A 25,122-nucleotide genomic window follows, 5' to 3' on the forward strand; every position below is an offset into this window, starting at 1 on the left:
ATACCTCTTGTGGGGTTTTTTTAAGTGTAAAAAATACTTGCAATTAGATAATTCTCCTAAGCTGGAAGGTGCAGTTCTTACATGAAGGTTTTCAGCAGTTTATTGTATTGTTCCATCTTTATGGAAGATTATAGAGTATTTTTATGAATGGGAACATTACAAGTCCATAAAATTTCAACCTTATTCCAGAATATAATGCTCTTATTAGTCAGCAAGGCTGGCCACAGCAGAATACTAGACACGGAGTAATGAAAACTGGATTCAATCCCCAGCACTGCCCTTGGTCGTCTGTCTAGGTCATGGTAGGCAAATCAGTCAGAAGTCCCAATCCCCCCATTTTAAAATGAATGTTAAATCTTTGACTTTCAGTCATTCTGAGATCTGCAAATGCAAAGGACTGGATTAAAAGTGGATGGCATATTACTGGACTCAGAATTCCCATTAAAGCTTGTCAGTTTTAATGAGGAGTTGCAGTATGATCTTAGTAAAATTTATAAAGGACAGGTCCTTTAAAATAATTATAAATGGGAAAGAATTATTAATTGATGACCCCTTTTGGAAATGTGAGCACTGCTTTTTCAGTGCTGTAGTTTTTCATTCTTTTAAAAAGATTAAAACTCCTTTCCTTCTGCCTTTTGTGTTCAGATTCCAAGATATTCATCAGAGTGACTGTCTTTACCCTGTATTACAAAAGCACTTGGCATAGAGAGAAGCCCTCCCTGGAAAACAGTTTTGAAGAAGTCGTATTCTTAGCTCAAATAAAAGGAATCATTTAATTTGTGGGGCAGGTGAGAAAAGATTGAGGTGTATGCTGCTCTTAATGCAAAGGACCGTTTCGTTTCCCCAGAGAACCTGCTGTCTGAGTAGATACTTTTAAAATCCTCAGTGTGAATTTGACTATGTTATCCAAGAGCAACTACAGGTAGCTATCAACTCACCTTTCTAGTTCACTGATTGCAGTCGAACAGTCCCCCTCTGTTCCCATATTATGCACTGTGCCTTTGAAATCGTTATATAACACTTTCCAAAATGGTGCAAAGAATGGGTAAGAGCTCAAAGTCACATTCCTGGGGATTTGAATCTACCAGTGAAACATTCCTCTTATGGAAAGCAGTAGTGTTTAAAACCCCAGAAAGTTCTGCCCTTGTCCAGAACAGCCTGTTACGTGAACCACAGCTTGCTCCAGGACAATGTAATAGCCTAGCTGGCCCTCCCTGTGACACCAGGGAGTCAAGCAGTGGGCAAGCTGTATTTTTAATGCTGATGTGTTATTTGACAAGGAGCTACTGATATTACCTCAATATTAGCATCACTTTGAGGGATGTCCAACTGGAGGTACATACCACAGCACTGGAGTTTGCCTGAAAGATGTGCAATAGAATGAGTTCCTCAGAAAGCCGGTTGAGCTGGTTACTGTAATCTTGACCATAAAGACCTGTCTGGTTTCAGTGGAAGCATGCTCAGTGTCGCTGGTCATCTTGAGTTTCTACATCTGTAAGGTAATCAGAAGCATCTACCAATGGGGAAGAAATTAATGTAATAAATCAATGATTATACCAGAGTTGACAGACGTGCTAAAGTAAACCATGACATCTTCTTCCAGTTCTGCTGACTTGACAAGGAGCTGTGTCCTCATTTCCAGGTTTTCTCCTACCTCTTGTTTGGATGTCTTTGTGTTTTCTGCTGATGGATTTATATTTTCCTGGCCATGTTGGAATGACAAGACAGTGACATCTGGTGACCAGTTATGTGTATTCATTTTAATTCTAATACTTCACCCTAAAGCAGTTACCCCAGATTGTGGTAATTACTGTGGAAAAAATCTGTTGATGAACAGATCAATTACTTTCAAAAAGAAAGACCTCAGCAGGTCCCATACTGTGCCTATAAATGTCGCAATTTTAGCCTAGGGTGCTGGAGAGGTAAATATTAAGGGGTTGCTTATTTACATAGCCATTTGTCTGCCCCTTGCCACCAAGCTGTTTAGAGTAGTGTTGTCCCCATGGATAGGGTGCTGTGTCACCTCCATCTCCTGGGTGTTTGCCCAGGGCTCTTGACTGACCACAGAGGGACAGGGTTGTGTGTTATTTTTAGACTTGGAGAAGCAATCATTGAAATAGGTTGCTGACTTCCCTATATACATCTTCAAAAAAACAAAGCAAAAAGCTCCAACTCCTCAACCTAATCCACTGTCACAGCTTTGTTGGCTTTTTTTTTCCCTCTAAGTGGGCTGTCAGCAGGGCTCCTGCTAACAGCCTGATGTCTCAGCATGCTACGCTTTTTGGACCTATTAATTTCATAAACAGAAACATCAGTTCTTCTCCTCCCTTCAGGCTTTAAAGGGGATGTTTATACTCAGTTTCTATCAGTGCAATGCTGTGACTGCTCAAGCTGTATGTCTGGTACATCCCACTGCTGCCTTAGCTCTCAAATGCTCCTGTGGTTGTTCTGATGCTCTTGAAAAGTAGGTTGAATTTATCCAGAGATTCATGAAGAAGAAAGAAATCAAGAGCAATAAAGTGCAGAGCTGCCCCTTTAATCAGATGACTTTTCTGCATTGTTGTGTAAGGAAATGAGGGTAAATGGCACTTCATTGTGCCACTGCTGCCCATGGCACTGCTACCATTGCTCTTCATGCAGATAAACAAGGCTGCTGTTCTGGGAATTGATGTGACCCAAGGTGTTACTATCTTTCCCCCTATTTCTCTGGCTCCTTTGCCTGCAGGGGGTGGGGAGAGGGGAGGCAGTGAATGCAAGGGCAGGGGCAGAGCAGGAGGCCCATGGCCTCCTCTTCCTCAGGGAAAGGAACCAAATACCCTGTGGTTTTCCCTCAGATCGTCACCAGAGCTGCCCTGGGGCAGTGCTGCTCCTCAAGGCAAACCTGTTTCACTACAGCTTTCCTCCTGATGAGGTGAAAATTTGTTTTCACAGAAACATGTTTAAAATCTTCATCTTACTTGTTGTTTGCCTTTTATACTTTAGTAAAGCTTTAGGAAAGTATTTTTTCTTTTTGAGATCCAATGTTTTTCTGATTTTGAACAGAGGGGAAATCCTGCCTTTAGAGAGATTTTCGGTTAGATGACAATTTAGGAATACAAGTACAAGAAAAGGGAAATCAGTTCCATAATCAGGCTATAAACAAAGGCTACATGATTCCTCTGTGCTACGAGTTTGCAGAAAGAAGCAGACTACCTGGGTATGCTCTGGGAAACAGAAAAATGAGTTATCTTTGTGCTTAAAAACCAAACCAAACCAACCAACAAGATCATTTAGGTGCGTACAGTAGCAAAATCAAGTTAGAACAAATGTTGTGCCCCATACAACTGGTTGGTACCAGAATCCAGGGATGCCAAGGACCACTGTACAAAGTAGGCAACTCGGGTATTTAAGGCAACAAACTTTTCATCCTTCTCCCTTAGCTCACTCAGTAATACAGCCATTGTCATTACTTCTTTCATAAACATAGTTCTTACAAAAAGCTGTTGAGCAGGGAGGAAAAGGTGTCTCTATCTCAGTAAGACCTGTGGCATCACAGTGTGTAGAAGCTGTGATGCTCCATCCCCTTCAACTCCTGTTTCAAGCCTTTTCTCTCAAGTGACAGATGTGGCTCTACTGCCACAGTCACACTGAACTTGAGTCACTGTGTGCGTGGCTGGGTTAAACCCTCTAGATGCTGCCCTGCAGAGGATCTCAGCCACAGCTCTCTGGCTCCTGCTTGAGCCTCCAGGTTTCTGCCCATAGCAGCACCATGGGCCAGTGGCCCTGGGGACCCAACAGGTGCAGGATGGCTCCTGAACTCCTCCAGGCCAGGAGCACCTCTTTAGCACACACAAATAAACCATCTCCTTTGTCTGCTCTCAAAGCTCAGCCAGGCTGGGAGCACAGGTCTCCAACATTTCCTTCATGCTACACCTGCCCTCTTCTGCCATTTCATCATACTGTCTGGAAATAAATTCAAATCATCATAGATTACTGATCTGTTCTATTACTATCTCCAGTGAGGTGAATAAAATGCTACAAAATTTATTAAGTCTAATTTCTTTGCATATTGGTTCTTTCTATATTCCCAGCTCCTGCAGGGTTTACTCGATAATGCAAATTATGTTTGATCCATTTTTGGAAGTAATTTTTAATTATTAATATTGTAATAGAATAATTTTTGGAGCTGTTAAAGATGTTTTAAGTAGATGTCATTTTCTGAACAGCACTGGGTATAAGTAAAAGCCATTATTGTCATCTCCTGACCTAGTGGGAGTAACCTGGCAAGTATTGCTGTTCCAAAGCCTTTTTTCTCAATCTTTCTTTTTTTTTTTTTGCCATCATCTGAGCAAAGATGGATTTTTCCATAATATGATTATAAAACATTCATAAACAATGTTTTCCTTATTGTAAGTGGTAAGTTTTAAATTACTTTTAAAGCATCTGAAAGTAATTTATCCCAGAGCTGTATGGTGTCACTTGAGAAAAGAAGCTCAAAATTGCTTTTGAATTTGCTATGATTTCAGTACTACTTGTAATGGCAGCTGAAGTTGCTGTTTAGAAAAACATCCCAAAGCATCTTGAGGTTCAATACATATGTGTATGTAGTTTATGTACTTTTCTCAACCTCCTCAGTATTTTAAAGCTTCACTTCCTCATTCAGGTGTCTGATTCCCTTGCCCTTGTGAGCGTTATTGTTCTGCATTCCAAAATTGTCCATTTCAGCTTCAGTAAAGCATTTTAATTTGTTTTGAGTGTTATTTTGCAGTGGCTAATGCTATAAAGCCAAATTAGACAAACTCAGTGCATGTTCACAGAAACTAATTATTCCTAATGATTTCCTATTCAAATATATATTCCTTTATATAAATGAAATAGAAAGCTCACTCTTTGCCCTGGAAAAAATATCCGTATGTTTACATAGATATTAACCTACAATCAATCTTATTATAGTTCTGAATTATACAAAAATATATTTTTGTTGTGGTTGCCTTGTTACTATAGGAAATGGTCCGATTTTCCTTATGGCCATAAGGAAATACATTGGCTGTCTTCAATAGGATAAATAGTTTCTATCCTTAAATCTCTACTGTGCATAATGTGTGTATCCATGACTCCAGGTAGACGTTACCTTTAAGCTCATGAAGTGCTGCACATGCTGGGAGAAAGATTTCTTTTACATCAGGAAACTATAAAATATTATGAGTATGGATGTGTTAAAATAAAGATTATATTGTTTACACAGTGATATTTTTTCTGGCAATATAAGGCCAGAATTCAGTCTACATTCACTAATCACTGAAATCCTCATCCAAGCCTGTGCCACTTCTTTAGTGTTCCTCTGTTTAAAGAAATTCTTTGTTTTGTTTGTTTGTGCTAATATAATGAATATTTTTTGTATTATGTTTACTCTAGCTTTTATTTATTTAAGAGTACAGTTCAGTAATTAATGGGCAGTCAACCTCATCCAGACTTCTCCAATGTCATTACACATCCAAGGGGTGAGAGATATGGCACCTCAGATCTATGAGGTGCCACACTAGCAAAGTCACTCGCTCTTCCTAGACAAAGTTAGCATTTTAGGGACTATTAGTAGGGAATCAGAGACTTCCAGCTTTGAGCTGTCTTTGCCAGTCCGAACACCCCATTCTCTCATTTCAGCTCTTCTCAAAGTGTCAGAAAGTGTAGTGGGATGGATATAGCTGAACTGCATTAGGGAAAAGCTGCAGGATGACTTAGGGTCTTTTCGGTATTTTCATGCTTCATTTCTTCACTTTTTGTACATATAGGAGAAGAACTGGTTTTATTATAGAGCTAGTCACTTACTTGCCCCTGTCAGGTTTAAATGAATCAATATTGTTTCAGTGCCTTACAGCAGATAATGTTCAAATGAGGCATTTATCAATGGGTCATGGCCTCCTTAAGTAGCCTTGAGGATCTCAGATTTCACTTACGGTCTTACCATTAAAATATGTATATTTTGGTATATTAAGATGGGAAACCAATCTGGCCTCAATCTTATGGCAGCTCATTTTGCTCCTCTGTGCTGTAGATGCTCCTTTATGAGGCGAGGCTATTAACATCCTTTCTGAAGTGCTTTGAGATCTCTTGTTGATAAACATTACACAGCAGCTTGGAGTCCTGGTTTCTTCCAGTGAGAGGTCTTGATTTTAGGAAATGGTTACTAATGTACCGCTTGGTATTTTTATTTTCAGCTGATATTCCTCTCCATTATAAATAGTTCCATAAACTCCATGGATGAAATTTTGCAGACGGTTATTAATCACTGATTGCTGGGTTTATGTTACTTGCTGTTATTTTGTTAGCGGTAAAAGAACTTGGTCAAGTTTAATTGCATATTCTTTCTCAGTATGGCATTGTAAGACATACGGATAGAAATTGCGGGTGATTTTTACAGCTCTTTAAGGACACAAACTGTTTTACTGGCTGGTTTGGGGGCTACAGAAAATTCTGAATCTCACAAAATAATTAGGCAGCTTTTGGGAGGAGTTAAAATACTCAAGTAAAGAACTAAAATCTCTCGTACTTTCATGTCAAGGAACAAAAACTTTTATATACTGATGGCTTTCCTGTCAAACAAGTGACAGAAGGCTTCAAATGAGGGATAGTGAGGGATGGAAAAGCTTGTCTAGAGAAAGGTACTTGAGAACAGTGAAGATGAAAAAAATGATTGTAGAAAGATGAAAGATGTTAAAAAACCTGCCCAGCATTCAGTAACTAAAGGGGATGGTAAGTCAGGAAGCTGAGTATCTAAGACGTTATTTAATACCATTTTGATGAAGTTGGGTTACATAGTGAGAGAGCTGCTGCTTCCTCTGCAGAGTGTTCTTCTGCAAAACAATAGTTAAAAACCCCTATCTTCTTGGTTGGGTAGTCTTTTATTAGATCTTGTGTTACATAAATGTGAGAGCAAATCTCTAAGCATGGAATATCTTGCAAAATAAAGGCTTGAGAAGGCAGAGTAACAGCAATAAACTTTGTCTTTCCTCAGCAGTAGAGACCTTGACAGCAGAGCGTGTGCTTCCCTACAAAGAGGAAACACAACTCATTTGGATAGCCTTTCTTTGTGGTGCTCAGCCTCACACGCATCCCTGGGGAAATGTAAAGGGAGGGACTCAGCAAAATCAAAGGGTTCATTAATGTGAATTCCCAGCAAGAGGAAATATATGTCCTTGGGAAAAAGAAAAAAGGGCAGCTGAGGATGTGCTGCAGTGGTAACTGATGCAGAGAAACAACAGGATCAGCTCTGATTTCACGCTGGGAAAGATGCCGATATGAAACATTTGCTGTGATCGCAGAACGAAGCCTCTGCAAAGTGCTTGATTTTCACAGACAGCACCATCCCTAATGACAGAGCAGTCTTGTTTAACCTTTCCATCCTCAAACAACCTCACTCCATTCTTGTTAGCTAACCGTACCAACAGGTATAATCTGTTTTTCAGAAGTTAGCAGAAAGCTGACGGCATAAAAAATTAAGCTTTTAAAAGTTTCCAAGTCTACTATATTTTTTTGCTCTCTGTTCTCGCCTGTAACAGGAGATAGAGCTGATACTGAAATCAGTAGGCACTGTAAAAAAGAAAATGTCCAAATGAAGATGACAGTGAGTATTTAGGATTATGAATGGACAGATGGTGAAACCCAGCAGAAGCAGCTACACACTTGAAAACAAAGGCAGTACATTTTAGTGGTGCTATGGGAATGTTCACTAATCCTTTTGAGAAGATTTAAGCCTGATTAGCAAACAAAAACGGCAACCTTTTATTGAGGTCTCAGTTCAGCAAAACAATTACAGGGTATCTTAACTGCAGTGTTAGTGTAGGTTTGTATTCAAATCTTCATGCCCAGGTCTTTTCCATTTATAAAGTTCTCATATCTGTCTTATACGGTACTTTAAACCTGGACTCACGAGGATAGAGGCTGCCATGAATCTTCATTCCTCTGTGGAATAGAAGCCTGCCCGGTCTCTCATGACAAATTGAAATCAGTCATTCAGGTCCAGACAGTGACTTGTGGCTTCCCCCTCATGAGGACATAACTACTTTTCCTATGACAGACTGGGAAGCAGATACTGCCAGAGGCACACTGCTCTTCTGCTTGAAGCGTAGCAATGTCTCCAAAAAAGAGTGAAGCAAGCAGAGAGGAAATGTTGGCTTGTGAGTTATTGAAATGTAGCTGCTTACCAACACAGCACTGACCAGGGCAAGACCTTTGTGCTGACCATGTTAACACTTCAGTGAACACAATCTGGTGTTCACTTAAGGACTGTGCTGAAAATGAGGTGCTCAAATCCAAAGCAGGATTCAGGCTGATTTAAGATGGATTATCTCTATTACTCCCAGTTTCAAACTGTGCAGAAATATCAGTGATATATATACCTCTATCCCTGTAACTCAATATACTGTAAGACTTTGCAGTATGAAGATGTGAAATATTCAAAGACTTCATGTCTTCTCCTTCTTGTTGTGATAGGGAAAAAAAGTCACTCAGGTTACTTCCAAAGTTGAAGGATTTGTCAGGAGGTCATTTATCTGGTTTGATTACAGTCTCAGACTCCTGTGCAAAGAGATAGACGCAATGTATTTTATGTTCTTTGGAGTCACCCATTTAACCTTCTGCCTCACAGAAATGGGATGGGTGTTCGAGAAGGAACCTGTTGACAGTGTCAGCCCAAGTGTCAGCCCATAGGTTTTCTAAGAGAATTTTTGGGACTCCTGACTTCTGGCAGGAGAAATATATCCTGAACCACAAGCTGTTTCTTTTTTATAAGCTCATATAATTTTGGAGTGAGTTTTCCATTGCATTATATAAGCCAAACTGAACTCTAAACATTTGTAAACATATTGGTGCCTCTTTCCTTTCTCCTCAGCTGTGTCCACCCAGGCTTATTGTTAATTAGCTTCTTTATGGTTTGTTCACCCAAAGGGCTTAAAGCAGTTATTGCCGTTGGAACGAGCTGGTAATACTGTGTGACTGGTACTGACCTGAAATGGTGTCTGAGGAGACAGAGCCTGGCTGCAGCCATGTAGAACCTGCTGCTTGGGCATTGCAAATGATGCAGCATTTCCTTCTCTTTCCCTCACTGCTCCGTGAGGGGAGGTTATTTTCCTTGCTGTTGTTTAAAAACACACATTATTGCTAGCCAAATGGATGATCTGGAAATGTCAAATAGGAACTAATTTAAAAACAGAAAAACAGCAGACTGCAGAAAGTTTTGGGCTTCAAGCAAAAAGTGGCGTTGGCTGAATTTGAAAGGCAGAGGAAAAGCAATTAACAGAAGCGTATTTGAAGGAACACACAAAGGGAGGCATAAAAACTTATATAACAGGTTTTGTTTTGGCAAGAAAAAATAGAACAGAATATGGAAGGAATGATGGAAGTGGATAATAACAATTTGAATGTTTTAAACAGGTTAGCGTTTGTAATATTTTCCACTTAAAATGACTGCAGATTTCATGTGTTGTTATTCAAAGGTTTGGAAGTCTTTCCTCTTCAACCAGGAAAGACGGTAATAGATGTAGGTCAACCTGCTGGATAGTTGGTTGAATGACAAAACTTAACCCAGCAGGGCAGTAAAATATTTCTGACTTATCTTCTTCCTGTCTCTCTGCAGTGCTGCACTGCTCTTTGGAGATGTTGATGGTTACGGGTTTTCCCTCCCAATTTTACTTCCACCCAGAAACTACCATTCCTGCAGTTCCATTAATAGTGATTGCAATCCTGTTCCAGTACGATAACATATACTGATCTATGGAATTACAACAGCGATCATTTTTCATGCTCAGTGTAGCAGTTTCCAGCAATTTGGATCATGCGTTGGTAGCTATAAAGGGCTTTATCCAGTTAAAGAAGTGTTGAAGCTAAGTTGAAGGCATTTGCTATTGCAAAAATCACTGCATTAGATTGTTTCATAGACATTTTATTCTGGTATAAATCCCCTTGATTTTACTATCATTCTCTCTTGACTTTACTGTCATCCTCAACAATTCTGAGTCATTGATGGCATATGTGGCTATAATTTGCCCTGTAATGTCGATCCAGACAGGTAATATTTAGTCATCACACTTAAATCTTTTTTTCTAGAGGGATGTTTATGAGCATGGGTGTACGACTCAGCCTGTTAATGTGGATTGCATTTCTCCATTTCCTTGTTCTGTCTAAACTATCATAAAAGTGTAAAATGTTGGCTGAGAGAGCTATAATTGGCAATATTTTTGGCATCCTGGTGCTCTATCCAACTATCCATGGGATTCAGTATAGTACTTTGGTTTTGCCACTATTCAGAATAGTTTTAACCTCACTTGCTCTTGGTGAAAGGCCAGATGCAGTGCAGTCAGTCTGGCAACCCTGGGAAAAATGGAAAGCTGATAAAAAGCCTAAACTAAGTAAAGAATCCATCTCGAGTGAAACAAGCCCAACTCCTTATGTTTTATAAGTTACATGGAATTAATTAATATTGTCAGATTAAATAGCCTTCTCCTAGGTTTGGCATGAGTCAAAGTATGTACTCTGTAAAACAGGAAATATCTCCGCATCCATTGCAGTGAGCAGCTCAGCCCACGGAGGTAGTACCACTAAAGGGCTCTCTGTGGAACAAGCAATATGTTGCTTTTTCTGGCGACTCCAGAATCTCTTACTGACAGTCTCCAGTTCTGTACCACTGCACCTATTCATAAATGGACTTTGAAAAGCCAAACAGCAGCAGAGTATGGTTTTGTCTGTACATTCACCCAAAATTAAACCACTTTATTGATAATCAGTAATATACAGGCTGCCTCCCGGAGTATGTTAATATTAATGTCAGCATGAGAAAAAGCACCCAATAAACCAGAATCTATGTGCCATTCCTGTCCTTGGCCATTGCACTGTGATGTTTATGAGCATAAGCTCTGTTCTGTATCCTTGGAGCCGCATGTGCTGCCACATGTGCCACCACAATTCATCATTTACTACCCGCACAAATACTCTTTGCTAGAAATTAATCTTTTTATTTTTCTATACATAATTAGAGATACAAAGCAAGGAAGAGATGGGGAAGTATTCATGCAAAATGGAGCTTTTTGACTCCTACTTGAAGCTTTTTTAGCAATTATATTTTTTCCTGATCTCATTATTTCTTTTTTTCTTTGTTTTTTACTTTTTTCTTCTTTTAGTTGACAGCATCTCTTGTTGCGTAGGTACAATGGCCTTCACTGTTCTACTCCATATTTAAGAAAACATTCTAGGTACTAATCTCTGCAGAAGACAGTGCGGCCCTGACACTGGTTCATGATAACCAGTGAATACTCTTAATTTCAGGAGAGTTTTAAAGATACTGTTGCTGTGTTGTGAGAAGAGCAGGCCCAGGATCTCCTCCTTGTCCACTGTGTCATTTCTTGCCATGATTTTCTCCTTTTCATTCTTACTCCTTTGGGTGAAAGAAAATATTGCTGAACTTGGACTACTCACAGCAGTCAGGACTGTGATATTGTCATCTTTCTGATCCTGCTGGATGTGCTATGATCTGTCTTTCAGACTTGTCCTCAAAGTGAGGTTTTTTCCATCCACAGAAATCCTGCCTACCCAATCTGCTCTGCTGTTTCTCTAAGAGATTGTTATAAATCTGATTTTTATAGGTAGGCATTCTCACACTCATGCCCCCAGCACCACTTAGCTTGAGGCCTTCTGGCTGTATGAGGAGAGAAGATTTTTTGAGGCTCCTTCATTCCAGTGCTGTGAAAAAGGAACAGAAAAAGAGCAGGTAAAGATACTTGAGGAGGCTGAAGCAGATGATGTTCAGTGATGAGTTAGAAAAGTAGTCAGCTTACGAAATACCACATAGGTATAGCTCAGGTGGTTTGGACTGGATTCGTACATATTGGTATAGATTAACCCATTCTGCATGAACTGCAAACAGGTCATAGCCTGGGCATATAGCATCCTTCAGCTGAGCTGCACAGAGAATTCCCTTTGTGTGGACAAAATGAGATTTTGAAACCCCTTAGAATAGATCAGACTTTGAAAACAAGGCAAACAGTGAGGCAGACATTGAAACAAGTTGTGCTGCAGAGAGAGATTGTGACTGTCTGTGTTCAGGCTGGTATAGGTGAAAGACCAGTAAGTTCGCTGCTTCCAGGCACTCTCCCCAGAAGTCCATCACGCATACAGTGCAGGAGGTTTCCCATCTTTGTTCACTCCTGTTCTTCCCTGCCACCTGTATATGAAGTTTTCCTTTCCTCCCCTTTTCTATTCTCTATCTTCCCTTGTGTGATTTAAGAGACTAAGCATGTGATGAATTCTCCCACTGAATTGGTAAGGGAAAAGGCAAGATTCAGGTGGTGTATATAATATGTAGAGCTAAAGAAAATATGAACTAGGATATGAGAATCCAGGTGAAAATCAGTATTTCCCCCACCATTCCCTCTTACTCTCTGTGATATTTCACATAATTGCTAGTCTGCTGTTGCCATAGTAATGACATCATTTCCTGTCTATATTGTTTTTTCAGTCACTTGCATCTACTTACACCATGGGCCTGCTTCTACCTAACAGATGAATCCCCATCTAGAGGACTAGATCTCTCTAATTTCTTTTCCTTTCCATCCTGCTTTCCAGCCTCATGCAAGAGACTTACTTTACACAGAGCTTTAGAACAGATATTAATGCTTAAAGGCTTTGCCGGACGGGTACCAGTGCAGTATATCTCACGCGATCAAAGTGCTACAAAATTGATAGGCGCTCTCTCACTCATCCCAGAGTATTTTAAATCCTCGTAAATTAAGGCCAACATTATCTCTTGAACTGCTTTAGAGAACTGGCATGAGAGAGACTGAAATTAAGTCTACACTATTTTATCAACTATAGAGCTTCTTCATCTTGTCTGATCTTATATTTGGAACTTGCCTGAAACTAAAAGGCTGAAAGAGAAGGAAGTGGGTGCTGGTTGGTGAGCGTTGCTCAACATTTATGATGTGTGCCAGGATGGAGTGTATGATTTTTCCTTTCACAGGCATTTGCCTTCATTTGAAAGGTTGTTTCTAGAGTTTTACAATCCAAACGAAAAAGTTCATTAATAATGGGGAGACAATTACAATAAAAACATCACATAGTAAAAGCATCATCATTCCTCAGGCATAATGGACACTTTGTTTTCACCTTTTAGAAAATCAGAGCTATTGACTTTGCTGGAGAAAAAAAAGAGGGTAATGAAGGACAATTTTTCAAAATAAGCAAGTTCTCTGACAAAATTGATTTGTTGTTGATAGCCAAGAATAACCCTGCTCGGAATGGATTTGTCCATGTGGTAGTGCCATGCAGTAGCATAAGAAGAGTAAAACTGGGGTGCCATTCATAGCCAAAAAACTTGGGTGCATGTGCTACATGAGGGAGGAAATGAATCCAATATTTCCTGGAGAACAGCACTCACACTGGTTGAACTTGTCCCCATGTCAGTTGTGGTGTTTAAAACTAGGTTGGTTTGGCTGCCATTTTAGTACAGAGTGAATAACATCCTAGTTAAACTGTCTTTGTGGCTCCTGCTCTGAACATGTTCTCCAGGATCCTTCTGTCACTTAGCAGAGCATCTGTTATTTTTTCCATAGAAAAAGATAATTTTGAATTAGAACTCTGTCCCTTTCATGATCAAAGTATCTGGCCTCTGCTCTTGCAGCGTATGCAAGAAAAAGCCCACAGTGGGCAGTTGGTAAGCCTCTTCTTTGCAGTATTATCTTGCCTCAGCCTCTCATTGCCTTAACATCCACAGCAGACTTGATATTTTCTTGGAGGAAATCAAATGCATGAAAACGTAAGAAAATGCAAATCTTAAAGTGGGATAGACTGAGCTAACAAAACAAATAATACAGTTTTCTCCCCAGTTTTCAGATGAACACTTTGTCTTATCCCGTTCATCTGAAAAACACAGTTATTGCTATTGCCTGTTGTTCAGGGACTGGTTCCAACTTCTAGAGTCCAGCTAGTATCAGACTGCCGTCCGTGGATAGGGACTGTAACTTCCTTCTCTTCTGCCAGTTTTGGTGGGGTTTTTTCCAGCTGCTTTCCCGTAAGACTCTCTTAGGATTTTTAGCTGGAGCTATATACAGCACCTTCAGAAGTCACTGGCCATGGCAATTGCACCTGGGGCCTCAACATTTAAGCTGGCCAAGGTGATACCAATGGGAGTATCCTGTCTCCTGCGTGTAGCCCAGTCTGTCAAGGAGGGTAAAACATTTTCTGGTTAAAAATGTCTTTTAAAGGTAGTAAGCAATTATAACTCAGCAGCAAATTCATGTTGAGGTAGAAACAAGGCACATCACAAACTTTACAGTTTTATAAATGCAAAAAGAGTCACAGTAGGCTCAGTTAGCTTCTAAAACTGCATATAAAGCTACAGAGAAATGCTAATTCAATTCTGGTTCTTTTCTGCTTTTATGGTATACATGTAATGGCATTTATGTATATACTGCCATTTGGGTTTCACTCAGCATGAGATGGATTGGACCTTAAATCAAAGCAGATTCAAATTTAACACTGGGAAAGACAAGAAACTGGTTGAAGAATCAAGTTTTTAAGAAAGCCATTGAGGGGATTCAGGAGTTGAGGTGGTGATCTTTGGGAGGATGAAAAGATGAAAGTTTTCAATGGTTTAACTGGAGTGTCACCATCTGAACTGACTGTATTTTTATTGCTAATTCTTTTATTCATCTTACAAAGATGATCATCAAGCCATATAGTTCTAAGCTCTGCTTCAAAGTTCACAGTGTAAATCTGGCTATTCTTGCATTTACCTTTGTGTCAAATGCATAATGATATTTTAAATGTAGATATCAAACTGTATTTCAAAGGAAGCTAGACTTTTATCCACATCTGTAGACCAAAAATTAGCAGTGGAAAAGGATATGAACAAGTTTGTGTGCTTCATCCACACACTTGTATAAAAACCCAGCTCCTCTGCAGTTCATAGCAGAATGGTTTAATTCATCCCGCTGTGGTCCGTACTACAGCAGCCACAGGAAAACATCAGTTACCCTAAACAAATAACAGCCTGTATTAAGATCCTGCTGAGGCCCTTTTCCTCTGGAAAGTCAGAGATCACTGTCATACCAGCTGATAATGGTTTATTTTACTTTGGATGTTTCACATAGTAAACGTGTGAATTAACTGTAATGAAAGGTAATTAGCAGTACCCAACACCTGGTTAGACAGAAAATACAGGAATTTCAGTAAGCATAATAATAAGTATCAGTGTTATAAAGTGGTTTGTTGTTTTGATATTTTTTTTAATATGCCATATTTTGAGATATTTGTAGGCATACTTTAACGGAACTTGTTTTCCATGAATATTAGTGTCTAATTTAGCTGTTTTGTACTCAGTGCTATTGGTATATTTATTTTTACAGCAAAAGATGGGCTAACATTGGGTAATCTGTTTTCATATCCCAGATACGAAACTCAATTTATAAAGAACTTTATGCTTAAGAATTCATAAAGTTAATGTCAAAGTTTGAGCTGGAGCCACAGGATCTTGTAATATGTAAGAATTACAAAAACAGAGGACAAGAAATAGAGGTATCTTTTAAAACAGGAACAACATTAAAAAGCCCCTTTACCTGAAGAGGTCTGTTTTGGTCAGATGCTGGTTTTGGTTTGAGATTTTGTTATTAACTAGAGTAAAATGTAGATTCCCAACCCCACAGAGATTTCCACATATGGGATCACTAATGTATTTAATTACAGGCCTGTCTGTGTGCTTGAAGGAACCAGGGACACTGAAGCCTGATTCCTTGGGAGACCAACAGAGCTATCAGTCTTCTGGTGAAAGGATAAAGCACATTTGCAAAGAAATTAATTTGGAGATTTCACTTGAGACTGAGTTACCTGTGGGGAAGCGGCACTAACACACTTTCCACCAGATGATGTTTTCAGTAATATGGTTTTTCTGAACAGCAGGAGGTGGACTCTGACTCATAATTATACAGAGCAATGTGCCCAGCTGATCAAAATTCCACTTTTCCTGTGGATTTCAAGTAATGCACATTTATTAAATACTAACCCCAGAAGTTGCATACTCCAAAATTACCAGTATTCTTTTTCCTTTGACTCCCATTCATTCCTTAAGCCTTTATCTTTGAGAGATACTTTTTGCTGTTTTCCAAAGAGATTGCTTTTTTTAAGGAAGCTTTAACAATACTTTAATGCAAATAAAACTTTAGTTTGTGGGGTTTCTAGGAAGATACTGAGTGTCCATGTAAGTCAGTATTAGCACAGCTTTCTAGTCCTGTTCTTGTAAAGGCAGAGGAAAGCATTTTGTTTGGAAGAATCCCCCATTAGTGATCTTCAAGCTTTCAGCTGATCCAAAGAAAGCGATGCAAAGTAAATGCTTTACTGGAATTCACCTGTATTACACACTGATTGAAATACCAGTTTTCAACAGTCACCATTAATGGAGGCATTGTGTTTCCATTTTCATGTTTAATGGCTCAGCAAATGTGATAAATATTTCTAGAGATTAAGCTTATACGTGTGTCCATTTGCCTTATGCAAAAAGATTTCAATAGCTATAATACTGTTTTCTCCTCATTGTTCCCAAAGGGAATTTCATTGGTGCAGAATCTGTATCTAAACTTATTTATTATAAGGTGTTCTTGGTCTCTTCAAGTATGTGCAGGTTTGTTATGTGATGTTATTACTTACTATATTCTGATGGAAATGATTATTCCAAAGACTGGGGCCAGCTCTGTTAGGAACTGTTTATGTATGTCCCCATCTCAAAGCCTTTATATACTTCTTATGTAAGAAGCAAAAAATAGCAGGGAAAAAGAAGGCTTGTTATCCTTCCTGTACTGCAGCAAAGTGAGATACAGAGCAGATTAATTCCTCGCACAGATCAGGACGTGGGAGAGCAGGGAAGTGATCTCAGATCCCCTGTAGTGCTAAGATATAGGCCTATCCTTCCTGTTCAGTTTAATTTAGAATAAGTATTCATTTTTAACTTTGCTTCTGTATAAATCATTTAGTAATAATCCATCCTCTTGAAACAAAAGCTATAACAAGCAGCTGGATATGAATAATTTGTACTAAAAGATAGGTAGAAGTGTCTCTTTATGTACAAAAATGTCTTCCTTTCTGAATCAGTGCAGCATTTTCTTGCTCCTAGTGGGGGAAGTGTATTCAGGATAGAAGAATTCTGTTTTCATTAAAACTTCTTCTTTCAAAGATCAGCGAGAAAAGCCCCATCTCTTCATTACACTGAGCATATGAAGAAACGGGTGCCTCCAGCAGTTCACAAAACATCTGTAGTATGTTACCAAATAGGCTGGAGCAGTTACAGTGCCAGGCAGATTTAGATTCGTTAGTATTAGTAGCTTGAAAACTTCTAATAATTAGCCAAGTCCCTCTGGTGAAGAGTGGATAGTCTTTCTACCTCTGAAGCACGTCTCAGTTACATAAAAGAAAGCGAGCTGCTATTCACATAAGGTACAATAGGTGATCTGGAAATCTGTTTCCTCTAGATGATTAACAGACCTGATGCATCAGAGAGCTTCACACTTTCTTTTATCTCATGTTTTTACACAAAAAGTTGATTTTAGTTATCATTGCTTTGATTTAGTGACCCATTGAATCACATTTATAATTGGAAGGCATGGAAACATCTACCTTTTATTTTAATGGAAAAGGGAAGTGGGCTTTCCTGGGGTTTTGGTTTGGAATTTATTATAATTTTCTTCTCTACACACACACACACACACCCCCCGAAGATCCCTTGCCATCCAGGATGGAACGCATTGATTTCCTCTCCTGTGTCTTTTTAGGGAAAATAATTTCATAAACCATTAAGAACACTTTGTGGAGAAATTAAATTCAATGAGGAATGGAGATCAGGAGGCCTATTTTCAAGTTCTGCAAGCACATTTTAAAACTAATCACCAATAAAGCCAAGAATCCTTAGAGGAATGGTCGTAATACTGTGTGCTGGGATAGCAGGTCTCTGTAGGTCAGTGCTGGAGCTCTCTTTTCAGGCAGCTTAAAGTCTCATTCCATATGGCCAAAAAAAAAAAGCGGTAGGTCACAAGGGACTCACATTCATGATGAGTTTAATCCTGATGAAATCAAGCAGAATTTTGGTAGGAACGGCAGTGAGGCTGATGAGATTTCACCTTTGCTTTTTGGAAGAGATGTGGCTGCTTCCCAGTTTAATGTGATTTATTCTTTGCTTCCTTTTAAGTTCATCCTCTGATTGGCTTTAAATTCAGGTTAGAGCTTCTCTCCTTCTTACAGAGAGTAGCAGTGACAGCTGTGGGCTCTCAAGAGTAGAAAATAGCTGCTTTCACAGAGGGACAAGGGTAAGGCTCTGGTTTTCAGGCTGGACACTTGTTTCTAGGCCCAGTATCAGCAGGTCTGGATAATCAGCAGCATGCAATCATGGCATTTCATTTGAAGTCATTCAAATCAAAGCACCATTAGGAGGGTGCAGAAACCTTCACTCCAAACACAAGCTATCTGTTATTAAATTGAGTGGTTTCTGCTGAGTGAGTCTTGTGTGTTGTCTTGCTTAAATGAGGGAACAAAGTACGGATTAGAGAAGCTGAAAAAGCAGGAATGCAAAGGTGTTTAATACTGTTTTCTATTAGTAGGCTTATTCTTTCATGTGCACTCCTACAAAAGGTAAAGACGTACAAATACCTGACAAGGAGAATAATCAGAAAGATGAATAGGTCTGAAATGGATTATTTTCCTATTTAAAAAAGTATAAAAGGAATTTAGTACTTCAAAGGAATATTAAATTTGTATGTCATGGAAGTGGAGCTGAAAAGCCTAGATACATTAACAGTATCAGGGCTACACATTACTCCATGTAAGCTGATACAGAATTTGGCAACTAAAGAGCAGAAGATTTTTTTTTCTGTTACCTTGACAGATGTATATTTTACTGTTAATGCATTTGGTAGCAAGGGCCCCGAGTCCTGCCTTCTTATTAGCTACTGACAGCCAGTCACAGAAACCTTTACTGTTGTCATTTTTAGCTATATTTAAATAATACAAGCAGAAAGTCAGCAATGGAATTAGTAGGGATTTGTATGGTTTGTTTTGTATTTATATTTAAATGTGTGATTAACAAGTGGCTGCATTGTAAATCATAGCACTGATGAACTGCTTAAGTGATGTATGTATCTACACTTGTCTATTGCACTAAAAATAGCAAAAGAGCAAGTCTCTGGTCTCACAGATGTTTCCAGCTTAAAACAACATCAGAAGGACTTGTTTCTTTTCTCCCTCCAGTAAGTACTGGCACATCCAGCCAGCCCCCAGTGAGTTCTATTAACATTTACTTCGGGCTGCAGAACAATCTGATAGGGTTCTTATTTTTTTTTTTCCTCTCTGAATGTAGTAACTGAGAAAAATGCCTATTAGGCACTGCTGTAAGCATCAGTTTTTCACAAGTATACCATAAAGTTGGTGGTTGAAATGTTAGTTAGTTGGTATATCAGTTGATAGATATACATAGATTGTGGTGCCATCACAAGAGGTGGGAGTTCCAATTTCCATCCTGTAATTTTTACATGTGTTTTATACAAACCTCTAAAGCTTAAAATGCAGTTGGACACATTTGCTCTCATGGAATTTCTTGTCCCACTGTCAACAAGCTGTGTACTATTGTTTGGAAACCCACTTTAGATGGCTATTCATTATGTGTAGTTAGTGTCAAAATAGTTAGTTCCTTTTCTTCATTTTTATTAGACTTAATAGCATGCTATCATCTGGCAGCCTAATCTTTGCTTTAATGAACAGTACCAACACATTAAAATGGTGTGAAAATTACTACATTAACTTTACAGAAAAAATACCATTAGTACAAGAAGCGCATTAAAATCCTCAAGGATATCTCAAGTGCATGGATTTTGAAGTTGATTAGAAGTACTTCTGCTGAAATCGTTATTTTAGGATGGTTGCTACCCTTTTACCTGATTTGCTGTAAATTACCTCTGTTTGTCATAGACAGATTTATATATTCTGTATAGCTATAATAGAATCTTAATGCAGGTAAGGGTATTTGTGAGGTTATAATTTATCAGTTAAAATACAAATAATCACAAGTTTTGGCTGCAGGTCTAGCTGGGAGGTATCACAACATTCCTGTATTTAAACAGATTTATGTGGAATATTGACAGTATATGTATAATGGAGAGATGCTCTATTTCGCTGCATCAGTGTCACTGTTATCTATTTTCCTAACAGTACTGTACCTGTCTGTTTCAAAATCATGCAATGTTCTAGATGTTGAATTGCTTTGGTCTCTATTACTAAAAACCTTTCAGGGGCATCATACTACTCACTTTACCACTGTGAGTTTTATAAAATGGACCAGATTTAGCTGCATTGCTGGACTTTTTCAGGCTACTACCACAACACAAAGCAGTTGTACATCTGGCATCACTCAAAATAATGTAAAGCATCCAGACACGAGGGTTAAGTTCTAGCAATGCAATATAAGGTTGTAGGATATAGTATTTTGGGCTTTCCCCTGCTGCTGGCTCATCACTGGCTGCAGTAACCAGTAATTGTCAGGGGTCAGATCTGCAGAGTATGAAGCTTAGATAGGCACTCATTGACATTTGCCAAGTGCCAGAGTGTGTTAGCAGATACCTAAGTCTGCATTGACATTCTGTCTACCTGACTTGCTTAGCAGCCTTTGCAAACCCAGTTAGACATGTACATTCACCTTTAAGTACCCAGAGGTCTTCAAATTTGGCCCAAATCCCATGAAGTGATCTCCTTGATTATAGTAAAAATGTCCTTCTTGATTCTGAGACAAATGAACTGTCTTTTAGAGACCTTTCAGATCCATCTGAGGTGATTACACAAAAAGCCTGTGGCATGTTGATCTTTCTCTGTTGTCTCTTCTCATGATTTGCAACCTCTTTTCCCATTTTACTTTTTCCTACATAAGATCATAAAGTAGTACGTTCCCAGCTTCAGTTCTTATGGCTGAAACAATTTCATATGAGTCTTTCTCTGCCATTACCACGTTTGTACTGAATTTTTTTCCTCATAGATTTTTAGGCCTGAAGGGAACCTCACATCATGTGGCCTGAGCCCCTGTTAAATTAGGCTATAGGATTTTACTCTGTTACTCTTACCAAGCCAGGTACCTTGAGTTGGACTACATCAGATCTTTCCTCAGGTTATCACCATAAAACAGAAGACTTCAGGCCATGGAGGCCCATTGCCTTTCTTGGTCACTCATCCCTCATTTCCTCTTGTCTCACTCCTAATGTGACTGCCACCATTCTTTCTTAGGGCGTCTTGCAAAGATACGTTGCAATGTCCCATATCTGTCTATCCTACAGCGTCTTTGCTTAGGTAAAAAGGATATGCCCACACTGAGCAAATGCTTCAGTCATCCTGTTTGCCACCAGAGTGCAGAGAGAGCTGATGCTCGCAGGAGTCTGCACTGAGTGGGTGCTGTCGTGTTGCAGCTCCACATCAATAAGCTTATTTAAATGGGTCTGTCATAGAGAGGTGTTAGCAAATCTGTCACATCATGTACCATACTGCTTCTGATCTAATTATAATCATACCTTTAGAAAAGCCATTGTCTGACACATTGTTCATCCTCTTTTTTTCTACAGACAAAGCAATTTCCCTTGATATTTCACCATCTGGGAATCCTTCTCTTCTCTGAATTTAAATGCTTTGCATTCTAAGAAGAGCAGCTCTGTTCTTTTAGTTATTGGCTATTCTCATTGCCTTATTTAATTTTCTTATGATTGGGTATATTTTCTTATTCACATAAAAAGTGTCCTGGATGCAGAGCCATGAGATGAAAGCCTGTGATATATTTGAGGTCTGGACCTGGGTCTGGAATTTACTGCCATGCCCCGTCTCCCAGATGAGTTAAATCTGGCTACACCTCCTGCAGTTTGCAGGACATGCATATCTCACTTGTATATACATCTAGTTTCAATTAACCATTAGCTAAATTAGCTCCCCAGCACTGTTATGTCAGCTGCAGCATGTACACATGAATGTTTTTCAACAGTCTCTTCTTTTTACCTTGACATTTTTTTGCCTAGTTAATGTGATTTCTTTAGCCTCTATTTCTCATATGTCCTTTCTAGTTTTTGAAGATGACTTTCTCTCTTGTCTCTGGAGGAATCAGGCCTGTAATGTAATTCAGTATATTGCTTCAAAGCATCCAGAATGCAATGACCCTGCATCCCACACCTTAATTTCTAAAAGTGTGTGAGATGAAGCCTGCATATAGATACATTTTTCATGGAGACCTGAATTCTTTCTTGTATTTTTACCTTCCTGCTAGGCCATGTTTTCACACACTGAGTTATTATTGTTTATTTTCAAACCCTCTTGGAAAAAAAAGAGGCCTGCTTTGAATCCCATCTGTCATTTAGCATGAATGTTACACTGATAACAACAGCAGATTACCAGATGTGCTTTTAACTTCTCTGCTTTGGAGGTAAGATTGATATTAATCCCATCTTTTTCAGTAATCTACTGAAGTGTTTACCTGCCTGGAATCATCTTCTTTAGGTTTGGATTCTAAATTCTTTTTTTTCTTCAATTTCCCTTCTATATGCTTTTCATTTCAAGTTGCTTGGATGACTCATTACTAGTCTCATGCAGGGAATGCATTTTCTGTACCAGACACTGAATAACAACTTTAGATGGATTCTTTTGCACAGATGATTTTTATGATTATTATTTTTAATCTTACCTGTGTCTTCTTTTGTGATATGCTGCTGGGTACCAGCAATAGATCTGACTTCAGTTTCACTGGGACGCTTTTCTGGCCATTTAAAGGAGCATTAAACTGGGAGTAGATTATTTGTTGGGGTTTTTTTTCCTCTTAAACTTCTGTTTGTTGGTTATTCTCTTAAACTGCCAATATAGTGAGAAAGGGATTTTGTGTAAAAGACAGCTGTATGCTAAATGTCCCTAAAGAAGTAATGAAGAGTTTAGTCCCAAATAGATAAAGGTGAGAAATTTGCCTGTATTTTTTTTAATATTATATTATATACTAGAAAACCTCATTTAGAACAGGATAATTTGAGTAGTCTCCCATACTCCTCAAGGTTAGATTAATTTAGGAGAGGCCAGTTCCAACCCATTACAGAAAGATAATCCTTGTCCCAGGCATTCCCTGTTTTGCAGTCATGTAAATTGTCATAGGCATTGACATTCTCTGTGTCTTTATCACAGGATAGTTTTATGGTACTGCAGGTGCAAGAATGTACCTTAGAAGTCCCAGAGTGTTGTGGGAATAGAAACACAAGCCCCACAAAGTTCAGAACAGATTTTGCACAAGAGCAATCCCTTCCCATCATTGGCAGGTCTCGGAGCTTGTCTGCCTTTAGCATTCCTTATTGAGAGACAGCTGCTCCTGAATAATTTTGGCCACAGGCTCCCTGGTAGGCTTCATGTCACCTGATTATAAATGTGTACCAGTGTAGGTGTTTGCATCTCAACTAGTTGTCTAAGAAGTTGGTGGCAGGAGAAAGGCATTCCTAGTGTGTGATCCCCTACCGCACCTCGGAGATGCTCGTGAGCCTGAGATAACAGACACTGGTTCCTTTCCCTGGACATAAGGGAATCTGAGCCACAGATTCTGATCTTGGCATGGCAGGTATTTTAAGTTCAGGCATGTGCTTCCATGCCCTGCCTCAGAAGCGGCCTCAGCACAAGCAGAATAGAGGGGTCATCATCCTAAACAGGAGTATTGTCATGGGTGTTCAGGGATTCCTTTTGCAGCTTAAATTCCTACTCCATCATAATTCAAATATATAAATAGACAAATACGGGGAGGGGGGAGGGATATATAAAAATGCAACATTCTGTGGCTAAACACTATGTGTCACTCTGTTTTCTCAGCTAAGTATACACTCTGCTTGCCAAATACTGAGCTGTAGTAAGAAATATGTCTTAAATGTACAAGAACAGAATCTATTTGTCTTCCTGGCATTTGCAATTACCTAGGCTTTTCCCTCCTTTTTTCCTGTGCTGAATATGTTGCATGCAGTGGCATTGTGCCAGTCATACACCAGTAACTGCAACAATATTTCAACTGTCTTCCCTGTATGAATTTTTTATGATAATGTAGAAGGATGTGTCAACAAGAGCTTGAAGCTTCAAAGTAGTCAGGCTCATACTGGGCAAAACTGGACTTTGGCGCTTAGGAAAAGGAGTTTAAGATTATGTTCAAAAGGCTGGAAAGAATGCAGAATAGTAATGAAACTGATTAAACAGCAGTCAAATTAAAATGCCTACAAAGCTGAATCAGAAACTGCAAATAGGAGAAACGAAACTTAAGGAAACTTCCCATCCATTTCTTTCTACTGGAACATACAGAATGCAGTTTCCTGACTATTTGAAGTATAGCTACATTTTAGCAAGAAAACAGAGCCCACCAGTTTAATGTGGGCTGCAAATAATTTTGAAACCAAAATGAAGCATTCTTCAAAATCAGGGAAAATTGCAAGTAAATCTTAGGATTTTCTTCCCCTGAGGCAAGAGCTAGGGGACAGCTGAAGTTATATTTTATATGTGGGTGTTTTTTTGTTATAATGAATGCCAATTACTCCTGCAATAACTTGATCTGGTTTCCTCTGCTGTTTTGAGAATACATTACTTACATTGTAGGTAAAAGCACAATTCTATGTCCAGCAGTGCATCAGCAAAGGAGCAATTCCTTACACCTGAGGGCTCTGTCTGCCATCTGTATAGCTCAGTGTGCCAGACTTGGACATCTGGCTTGGAGACATCCATCAGCAAAAACTCATATTCAGAACATCTTCAGGTTTCCTGAGGGTTCCCTTAATTTTCATGAGCAGTCATTCTGACCCATGCCCTCAAAAATTATGTACCACCTGCTTTGTTCAGAGACTGGAATTGCCAAAATTACCATCCTAAGCTTAAAAGCCAGGGCTGGTGATGCTAATGAAGTCAGGAGAATTGCAGTCAGTCCGAATGGAAACCACTGGGGAAGAGAAGATGAAGACTAGTTACAGAGGTAGTTCAGAAAATGAATCTCTACAACATACATTAAAAATCAGTAGACAAAGCTGCTATTAAACCACAGATGACACATAGCCTTTATCACTCATTCTCACTGCTCTCAGCTTAGCTGCTAGACTT

At 39.1% G+C, this 25,122-nt stretch overlaps 1 long non-coding RNA gene across 1 annotated transcript in view; it reads left to right on the top strand.

Moving 5' to 3' along the window:
- Positions 1-647: 647 nt before the first annotated feature.
- LOC133213242 (uncharacterized) overlaps positions 648-25,122 on the top strand; it is a 60,728-nt gene continuing 36,253 nt past the window's right edge. Inside the window, exon 1 of the long non-coding RNA XR_009725739.1 lies at positions 648-788. This is a non-coding gene — a long non-coding RNA (uncharacterized LOC133213242). The remainder of the gene's footprint in view (positions 789-25,122) is intronic.

Source organism: Neopsephotus bourkii, unplaced genomic scaffold (assembly GCF_033783945.1).
Source record: "Neopsephotus bourkii isolate Nb327-2 ecotype Australia unplaced genomic scaffold, CSIRO-AGI_Nbou_v1 NB_795, whole genome shotgun sequence".
Lineage (NCBI taxonomy): Eukaryota > Metazoa > Chordata > Aves > Psittaciformes > Psittacidae > Neopsephotus > Neopsephotus bourkii.